This window comes from Amblyomma americanum, chromosome 11 (genome assembly GCF_052857255.1).
Source record: "Amblyomma americanum isolate KBUSLIRL-KWMA chromosome 11, ASM5285725v1, whole genome shotgun sequence".
In the NCBI taxonomy this organism is placed as follows: domain Eukaryota; kingdom Metazoa; phylum Arthropoda; class Arachnida; order Ixodida; family Ixodidae; genus Amblyomma; species Amblyomma americanum.
In genome coordinates, this window is record NC_135507.1 from 61,443,534 (window position 1) to 61,454,014 (window position 10,481).

Genomic DNA, 10,481 nt, shown 5'->3' on the forward strand with positions numbered 1-10,481 from the left:
TCAAATCTTTAACAACTTTCTATGCTTAATTACTATCGCATACCAGCTCACTTTGATTTCGCGCATTTTCAACTGTGAAATAAGAATTCCTTTTACAAAAGTATGCGCGAGTTGCTTAGGTGCTGTACTTCATTTCGACTTGCTGCAACGCATACCCACAACACCAGTGCCAACTGCGACTTACTTCCAGAGGGCGGCCACACAAGCTGATCCTCAGAGGTGCCACTGAGCTCCAATTATTCTTGGATCCCAGAGCTACATTCCAGATAAGGATACCAGATTGAGAATTTTCGAAGATGTGTCTAAATGAATAGACGTAGCCTTAGCTGGTCTGGCGGAAATTTGGGTTCAGTTCACCCAGCCAATTTTATACCGGACGGAATGTCCTGGATACGGCATATTGAGCCTTCTAGGTGGCACCTCTATTCTCCTTCCTCAACTATTCTCGGACCCAAGCCCGGAATTGATGGTCTTTCAGTACCACTGCTGTGTAGCCTTTCTGATGTGGCACTGGATGCTCCGACAATGGCGCATCACCTCGTTGTATCCGAGCAACAAAATCTGATTTGAAACGTGATAAGTACAATAAGTGCAATAATAAGTACAATAAGTACTACTAAAAGGGGTTGAGAAACACGGTAGCTTACATAGTGTGGAATTGCACCATGTGTATGCATGATCGAACGACAGTGAACGTATTACGGAACAGCGAATGAGGTCACTACGAAGGCCATGCAAACTACGGTTACTGTAACACTTCTTACATCATTAGCAACACATTCAGCGCACATTAAGTGCAAATTCAGCGAAAAACTGAGCATTTCCAATTGTGAACGAGCTACTCTGGCGAATTAAAACACTTTATTTTACACGGCCTTTATGTGCCCACTGCGCGCTGAATCAGAACGAAGGTCGATGTTTGAAAGTTGAGAGCTCTAGTTTCCAGAACTGCAGTAGGATATTAAAAAACAAAAACAAAATGAACTTGGAAGAAAATTGACACTGGTTATTTTTATTTGGTCTTTCAAAGCACCCCTATTGATCTATTTGCTTTCAAATAGGCTTCTATTCTAGTCTCAACAGTAGCTGCCTTTTGCTAGGCAACGAATGCGATGTTAAATCAGGCCTATGAACGCAAGAGTGAATGTCGCTGCACACGGGGCTTTCAAACAAAGGCTTCTGCTTTAAGCACCGCCTCAAGGGTTTTCTAATTTAATGGGTTTTCTAATCATCGGTATTCCGATAGGAGCAAAGCGAGCTACTCGTTTCCTGGCCGTCCGCGGAATGACGTGGTGCGGCAGGCGCCCGGAATTACGTTGATTGGTCCTTGGCTCCTCCTGTAGCTTCTTGTAACATCTCGGGCGTTTCGCAGTACGGCGGGTGCCTGTCGTTCAACTGCTCGTAAGTGAGAGCGATCGAAATCTTCTCCGAGAAGGCCCGCCCTGGTGGGAGCCCCATGTTAGAGCACTCGGGATGCGGAGCTGCGCAGCGCTGTCAAGAGCCTCCGTAACGTGGCGCAGTCTTGCACGACCGCTGTAGTCACGCCAGAAAAAGGAGGAGTATGAAACTTAGCCAGCCGGAAAGATCATGAGATAAGCGGTTCTGAAAAACGCCACTCTCAATTCGAGTTTTTTTTTTTCACCGTTAACGATAAGGAGCAGAGGAGTTGGTTCAAAACCTGGTCTATGCTCTAAGGGTGAAATTTTTTCTCTTGTTTCGTTAAACTCAAAATGATTTGAGTTTTCGGTGAGACTCAAATTGCTACAATATCAGTCCTCCAGCAATTGAAAAAAATGAACTTCTTATGCACTAACGCAAGCGAAGGAAATACATATTGTGTAGGCATCAATCTTTCCACCTCTGTGCATTTCGCTGATAAAACTTCAAGCCTGTAGTTTACGACATCGGAAGGCGTCATTTATACGCGACAGTGCAGCGGTTTGTCCGTAAAAGAACTTTATTGTGCATTGCGAAACTCATAAGATTGTAAGAGGCGTGTGTCGTATTAGGCAGCCATAGAGACGGAATTTATTGCGTCAACATCTGTCGCTTTTCCTTGGAAGCGCGCCAGCGGAGCGTGGAAAGAAAAAGTCCCGGGAACTCTGCCTTTTCCAAACAACTTGCGTCGAGGCAGCCTGAGAGCAGCGTAACGTTTCTGCAGGTTCAAGAGTGAAAGGACAGGCGAGAGGAGTTTTGCTGCTGGGTGCCGGTACAAGTGCCAGATTTCGCCTCCTTTCAGCGCAGTCACCGAGGCAAGCTCTGTTGAGCAAGGGGAGCTCGTATAATGTGGAGCCTTGCGCGGATAGCTTTGCAGCACTCGATGCGAACGGTGGGGCTCAGCAAAAGTAAAAGGAACTGTTTACTCTTTAAGCCTGCTTAATCAAAGCGAGCAGGGGGTGACGAGGATGTACATTGAGAGCTGTATGGCTTGCCAAGCCCGGAGCATGGTAGCCCTAATCCAGGGTTGGGCCTAGCCGGACTTATGATCGCCGGAATCACATCTCCTGATTTCCGCCCAAAACAGATGCTCTCACTGGCCCGCTTCTTTTCACCATGTCAATTGCAAGAGAGAACGGACTAAGGAGCTGCTCTCACTGCTTGAAATATACTAGCACTTGCGTAGAAAAGGTTCGAAGCTCGGCCGTCCTCCTGGCCCCAATGCGGAGGTTAACAGGTAGTTGCGGCACCCATTTGCGGGGAAGCAACCCATTGATAACGCTTTACAACTTCGTTCAATTCCTCCATTATTTCCGTGTTTTAACCAGTGCTTAGGAGTTTTTGCAAACGCCTCAGTTGACGGGACAGTGCGACTGTTGGGCGAAGAAGAGCGCCATATTTTTACACTAAAACATAAGCCCTGACGTAATTCGTTAAAGGTTTAACCGAATAGTTCCTTTATTTATGTATTGGAAGGCAGTCTGGTGCCATTGGGACGTATTAACGCTTCGCCGACAGTTAGAGTTTAACTGCTTAAAATATCTGATGTAGAGCTACTATTCTATAAATAATTCAAAATATAGTTTTGTGCGTAAAACGCCATTAAGACATTTGTGACACGCAACTGTAAATGGATGCCGCGTAAAGCAGCCTGGGGCAACTTAGGAATCCGCCTTCAGTGTTACACGTCATGAATAGAAAGGGCTAAAACCACATGCGGGCAATTACGCAAGTTATCGCCTGGTATTGTTACAGAAGTTTCCAAATATCTCACAACGTTAGAGCAAGCGTGAGGCCGTCTCGTGGCCTTCATGTGACACTCCTGGCGACCCTAATTAAACTTTCCATAAGGCGAGCTACATAATTCGATATGTTTTTATGTGGATTTTATAGAGTATGGATTGTGTGCGGTCGCTATGGAGTTTACAGAAAACGCGCATAAAAACTTACGGACTCCATATGACGTCATGCACATTTTATGAAAGTTATATGGAATTATTATAGAATGTGGACCCCATACAATAGGTGTATGGATGTTTGCATTTCTTTTCACATCCTGTGGACTCAATATTCTATTAATTGCATACGAGGCACTCGTATGGAATGTTTCAGCAGGGGACGTATTTTTTGCGCTTCCTTATGAATGGTGTTCCCTATTTCCTTTCAGAGGACGCGGGAGGCTCCTCTACATTCTTGCAGATAAATATTGTGTTCTTTGTGTGACAGGAGAAAGTCATTATCTGAAAAGCTAAAGAAATGTGAGCTAAGGGCAATAGTCCACTGGAAACTGGATCCTCTTCTCTGTTTTTCCGCATATGGAGAAGGCCACCCTATGTTCGTAATTTTAAACTTTCGAGGCTGCATTTCAACTTGGGTAATTTTGATCGCGAAGGCGGTCTTTCATCGGTACTTTGGAATGAGCAGCGACTGTACGAATGCGCTAGCTGAACATGAAGAAATGTATAGACACATCTACATGCACAGCTCCAGTCTATTTTATTCTTCATATGTGTTGAAAAATGTCAACGCGACCATTCGCAATTAAAAAATCGTCAAAACAGAACTCTTTACCAAGAATTGCTTCCTCGCACCGCCATTCAAGGGCACCTCTAGTGCGGCCTCCGGGGAGCCAATAAAGAGAGACAACTCTCCAGAGCACGGAGAAAACCATGCAGGTCGATCCAATCAAAGCCTGTCAATGACGCTTAGGAAACAAGAAGTATGACAGAAAAGAAAAGTAGGGCCAAAATAGCAGTTTTCGCCGGTAGCACAAAAAGGGGCGCCGCCTCACGGCAGCTTTGGAAGGACTGGAAGAAAAAAATGAAGATACCTTCGTGGCACTGGACCGTTAGTTTCGTTGCGAACATTCTTCTTCTTCTTCTTCTTCTCCTCAAGTAATATGGCACATACCCACGTGGGGGGATTGGCCAAGGTATAGGGTAGAATGCCAATGAAGCATTTGCGCGGGGAAGGAAACGTCAGAAGACTGAATCAAGATGAAAAAAAAATTGGGAAAAATAAAATGAATTCAAGAGGTATGAGTCATCCGGAATAGAATCAATCTAGCCTTTTTGGACATGCGAAAGAATTTTGTGTATAGCTAACAGGATAATCGATTAGTTGCACTTATGTAATCGTGAAGGTAGCCGCATACACTGCTTAACGGGAATCCCTTGGCACTCGCACCGAACGATAGAAGAACTGTAAGAGACAGAGGCAGTCCTAGTCTCGAAAGAGGAACCTCCAGATATTGCTTTCTCTGAACCGCGAACCGCCGGCAAGAGAGGAGAAAATGATCGATTGATTCAACTTGCCCACATGATACACAAAGGTTTGTCGCAGCGAACCCGCACCTGCATAAGTACAAGTTTAAGTGAGGGATTCTACATCGCAGGAGCGTCATGGACACTTCACAAAGCCTTGACTTACACCACCGGATATTCCATGGGTACTTTAGGTGTTGAAAGTCCACGGTATTCAGCAACGGATCACTCAAAGTGGCTGAAATATGTTGGAACCGCTGGAAACGTGAAGCTGCTAACAGAATGAGGTGAGGGACGGGATATATTACAGGTGCGCTGAGAGCTGACCTTGCCAATAAATCAGCCACCTCGTTAAAATAGACGCCTGAATGCCCAGGTACCCAGACCAAACGGATCTCGCGCACTGTGCTCGGAACAAAAAACCTAAGTGAACGAGTCAAGAAAGATTTTTCCGAATTTTGGAGAGAGACAATAACTGAAAGGCAGTCTGTGAGAATTAGAACCCGTGCGACATGTCTGGGAATTTTGAGAAGAGCCAAACCAATGGCCAAAAACTCTGCGAAGAATATAGGAGTATAATCCGGGATACGAACGGAGTAGCTCCAATCTAGATCCTGCGAATATATGCCAATCGCCGCCTTCTCACAGCTACCGGAGGCATCAGTGGAGAGAACAGTATGATGTGGAAAATTCTGTAGGTGTTCAGAAAGAAGACCATTTAGGGTATGTGCGGGCATATGCTTCGCATGGGACGGGAAAATAAAGTCGTAATAGAAGACGGGATCAGCCTGCGCGTCAGCAACTCGTTGCAAGGAGATCAGATCAACCTGAAGCGGAGCTAACAGATTCTGCGTGAACCTAACTTGCGGAAGCTGATAACGTGGCCAGTGATTAGTCAAAAAAAGGTGTGGTTGGGATACAAAAATTGGAACACTAACGCCTGGGGCCGGGTCAAAAGACTTGAGGAAAGTACGCACTGTTAGAAGTTGGAAGCGGGAATAGAGGTTGGGGATACGCGCTTCCAGATAAAGGACAGCGTTGGAAGCTGATTTTGGGAGCCCGAGGCATAGCCGTAGGGCACGTCTTTCCAGTAAGGCTAATGGCTGCAGCTTGTAGTTCGCGCTACCAGAGAACAAGGGGCAACCAAATTCCAGAATCGGTCTCATATAAGCCTTATAGAGCAACAGTAGCGTGTCACGACGCATGCCAAACTTTTTATTGCCAACTCGGGTCAAACGGCCCAGTGCACGTTCCCCTTTAATAACATTATTCTTAATATGGTGTCGCCAGTCCAAATTTTGGTCATAAGTAACACCTAGGTATTTAACCGACTCCACCTGCGGAATTGGAGTGGAGCGGTAGGCTAGCGAGATGTACATAGGAGCGTCGGGTGGAAATACCAGCACGCCGCATTTGCTGACATTAAGTGATAAATTGATTTGGTCCAACCAGGGAAAGAAAGAAGAAGACGAAGAAGAGCGCACAGCTGTGGGAAGAAGAAGAAGAACGTTCCTTGGAAGACCGTGCCTGACGTGTTCTTGCTGACGTGTTCTTGCTGGTGCTTGGCTTCGAGCTCAACTGTGGTTCCCTGGTGGTGCCTACGTGGTCATCTCTGGTGATGCCGTTCTCTGTGGGGGATTTGGCCAGGTCTCAGGTTAGGTCTGTAGGCCAGGTTAATGTGCATTTGAGGGTGCGTTTGGCTTAGGTATGTCGCTGACCTCCCCGGGTGGAGGGACGGCAACCTGGTTTGCCAGCTTGCCCACCCAAAGCTTGCCGCTAGAAAATTTTCGTAAAAATGGAATTGACATCATCCCTGTGGCTTTCGTGCCGATCGGTGAGGGAACGATCAAGATGAAAAGCCCCAAGGTCCTTCAGCAGGAACATCCTCACCGGTCTTCGTCGTCTTTTATGTGCAGTATTTTCCTGGAGAACAGTTTTTATTTTATCCGAGTGTGGCCGTGTGCTTTCTTTGAAGCCATCTTTCAAAGCGGCGGAGACACGACGACCACACGGTAACGCCTCAAAAGCACACTCTTGAGCACAACTCCAGCAAGAATGGTCTTGTTTTTATTATATATCTGGACTTTCCACCATTCGCTCACTTTAGATATCGTTCCCGTGCTGTTTCTTTCAGTTACTATTTATTCTGCGATGCAAGATATTAACCGGCAAGAAAAAAAAAACGTTTGCCAAAGAAAATTCCGAATGTGTGGTGCTATGCTCATCTGCTTGAGCGTCAGAGTTCTGAAAAATGCACCGTGAAGCTTGTTTCGGTGTGCTTGCTTCTGCTTTTTGACTCTCTTGTAAATTTCGTTAAATGCTTTTCTTTCGTTTTTGTGCATTCCGCTCCTCTTGAAGAAGCTCTGAAGGCTGAGTGGAAAGGAAATTTTTTCACCGGAGAACTGAAAGGTTTCAATGAGAAAGGCAAACAGACAGTCTTTCCATTTAGTTTTGTCTCCCTTGCTCAATTCAAAACACGGGAAGTAGAAAGATCAGGAAAAGGTGCGTAGCTATACATTTAGAGCAGTCACAATAACTGTCATGGCAGCGAAGAACATTTCTGCAGCCTTTACCGCAACAAACTTGAATCGCGTCCAGGCTTTCAAAGCGAGAATAGGGCGAGATTCAGCGAGAAATACAGGTGAGTCCTTTTCCGATCCATCTTTGTCCTAATACAAGATGAGCGGAAGGCTCTTTTTGTGATCAAGAGTGGGCAGTGGTATTCTCAAGAACCTATAGATTTTTGATGATGGCCACTAGAGAGAAAACAAAAAAACCTTAATATAGCATTACCTGACATATCATACTCATCATACTCTAAAAATGCCGTCGAGTATTATCTTCTCGATTTTTTTATAGTAAACTGAGAACTGGAATTAAAACTTCTGTACAGCACTCCGAGGTAGCTTAGTAAAACGTTTCCAATGGCGCTAAAAAACCGACGTCTGTTGAATTGTAAAGGGCCCAACTTCAATGAAATCTAGAAAAGCTTTGGACGAAAGCTTTCACTGATGTCACCGCTTCTATGTTTTTTTCACAGCTGCTCCGAAAAAAAGGTGCACGATATTTATTTATTTATTTATTTATTTATATATTTATTTATTTATAGGGCCTATTTGCCTTCCTTGAAGATGCCATAGCGGCTTAAGAGCTCCAGAATAATAAATATTGTTTTTTTTTTAAATTTCTTGCGCGGAATATGTGACAAAAAATGGCGTAACAATTTCATTCAAAAATGTATATCAAATCATCTTTCCTAAAAAAAGCCACCTAGAAAACACCGCAGCTCCCACCTGGAAGGCACGACGGTAAGCGGTCGACAAACCAGTGTCCCGGACCTAAGTAACCAGGGGGAAAAACTGCGAAGTGTGCTGAGTTTCGAGGAAAGTCTCGACCCTGTGATCGCATTCACTTAACTTCGCACAGTTTAGCAATAGTCCACGGTGTTTACCCCCACTGTTATTAGATAACAACACACGCGCAAAAGAAACAAAAAAAATTCCAAGCCTTGAACAGTCTAAATCAGAATAAATACATGAAAATTTCTTCGGTTTATCAATTCATGTTCGGTATATAACCAGAAACTTGGAATAAATCTTCACCGTATCTCACATCATCGACCACGCGACAAACCAGGCATTCTCACCCACTTTCTCTAGCCTCGCAGTTTGCTAAGAACAGTTTATTTCAGCACTCCTATTTCCGCAGATAATAACCAATTGGCGAAATTAGCGAGCCCAGATTGTACAATCTCTTGACCATATAAATGACCAAGTTTAGTTTTATGTGTTGTGTTACCAGTTATTTCCTACTCCTAAAAATATTTTGCTTGCATTTTGATCTTGTGTTCAACATTGCATGTAGTCATTGTGTTCCACCCCTGCTTGGTTTTGATGCCCAAAACTATTCCATAAATTTTAAATAATTAACCTCTAAAGGTGGCCGATTTTTAATCTACACTTACCTCCAAAAGATCAACGGCATGAGAAAGAGAATGAATAGATGGTGCACGTATGATTAAGGAATTCTCAAGAGAGGTACCCTGAGTCTAGAATTAAAATTTTTCAGTATGACCGTGAAGTGTCCTTTGGACTAAATATATTCAGTTCAGTGATTTGGGTAGCCGTTGAAGCAATAAATACAAGTTCTGTCTGCAAGAATAGCCAGTTGATGGGTTCTATAAGAAAAGAAAATTAAAGGAAAGTGAGAATATATTATTGCAGAGGCCCCGAAGGTACAAAAAAACTGTGACGCGAAAAGAAACCAACAAACCTCTCAGCTGATTCAAAGCTCAATAGATATGGGGACTTCTAAACGCATCATAAAAATGCGAAGTAATTTTGAGGTTGGCTCACTCCCAGATATTGCAAAGGGCCCGAGATTTTCAAGTAGACCGAAGGCAGAAAAAATAACGTGGTTCATTGCTGCGGATTTCTTAATAGATTAAGGTGGATTGTTGGGTTGAATAAGGTTAATAAATGGGGATTGGTGAGTGCATAATCCAGTGAAAGGTACTAAAACATTGCATCACTCAGATGTTCAAATCTAGCGAAGCGATATTTATCATGAACCTCGTGGGAAATCAGACAATTTTTTCAGTGAGAAACCGTTAGTCTTTGCAAGGCGAGAACCTAAATACTGTCATATTTATAATGTCTGCATTTGTGTCGTCTGCAGAGTCCGGTCGAAAAGTCTTTAGGTTGCGTTGGTCCAGTTACGTTGTCGTTGCGCCCGTTCTCGCTACGCTGCCGCCGCTAACGTTAAAAAAGAAGAGGGCAAACATTAAACGACTCTCGTGCTCTCGTCGGGATGGGAACATTTCGGCAGAGATCTGCCTGGTCGGCAGAAGAAAATAAAATAAAAAAGTACTCCAAACAAATGCTCACGAAGGAATGAACGTTTTGGTGTCCACTCGCCACTTTCTTCAGGGTTGACTGGATGAAAGCAAGAGATGCACTTCTGAAGCGAAAGCTTCACTACGGGACTTCGAGCTTCGATCGCCGGGGCCTAGTTTTGACCTTCAGCTGAGTTAGAGGTCAACCCATGAAAAATAAAAAGAAACTCGAACAATATCTAAGCCCGCGAGTCGAACCCGCACCAAACAGATCTGCTTTAAGGTCCGGTCAGCGAGAGCACTTGGCTTCCGCCGATTTTTCTTTCTATTGCATAGACATAGTGCCAAAAATAAATGTCTAAGCATGCTCACACCACAAAACACAGGACCACTATACCCCTGCATAACACCTCCTTCCAAAACATCAAAAGCATGGGATGAACATATGCATACAGATAGGGGAGACAGCTAGGCCGGTTTTCAGGGCAGCATATACTGCCCGCATCGAAGCGCATTGTTCACGAAACAAAGATTTCGACGACCGTGGTGATTCGGCTTGGCGGTTCATCATGCGACGCTTCCAGAGACTAAATAGTCACAGCAACGTAAATAGCTCATATGGCACAACACAGGTTTTCTCCACAGAAAACAAAGCGGATACTGTAGGTTGTTATGTCAATGTCCTTAATTTTTCGTTGTAATATATCCCAGCAGAACACAGCATCAATGCACAGAATAAAAGAATGGTCAATTGAATCTAGTGTATTGCACAGGCGGCATTTCACCGATCATAGTGCAAGCATCTCCTTAGTATGAAGCCATGCCTTCACAGGCTGCGTAGACGTGTGCAGTTTAAAGAACTCTTTGTAGCAGAAGAACTGCACATTCGCCTAGACGTTTTAAAGGAACAACAAAAAAGCTTGCCAATACAACGGTACAGGCAACAA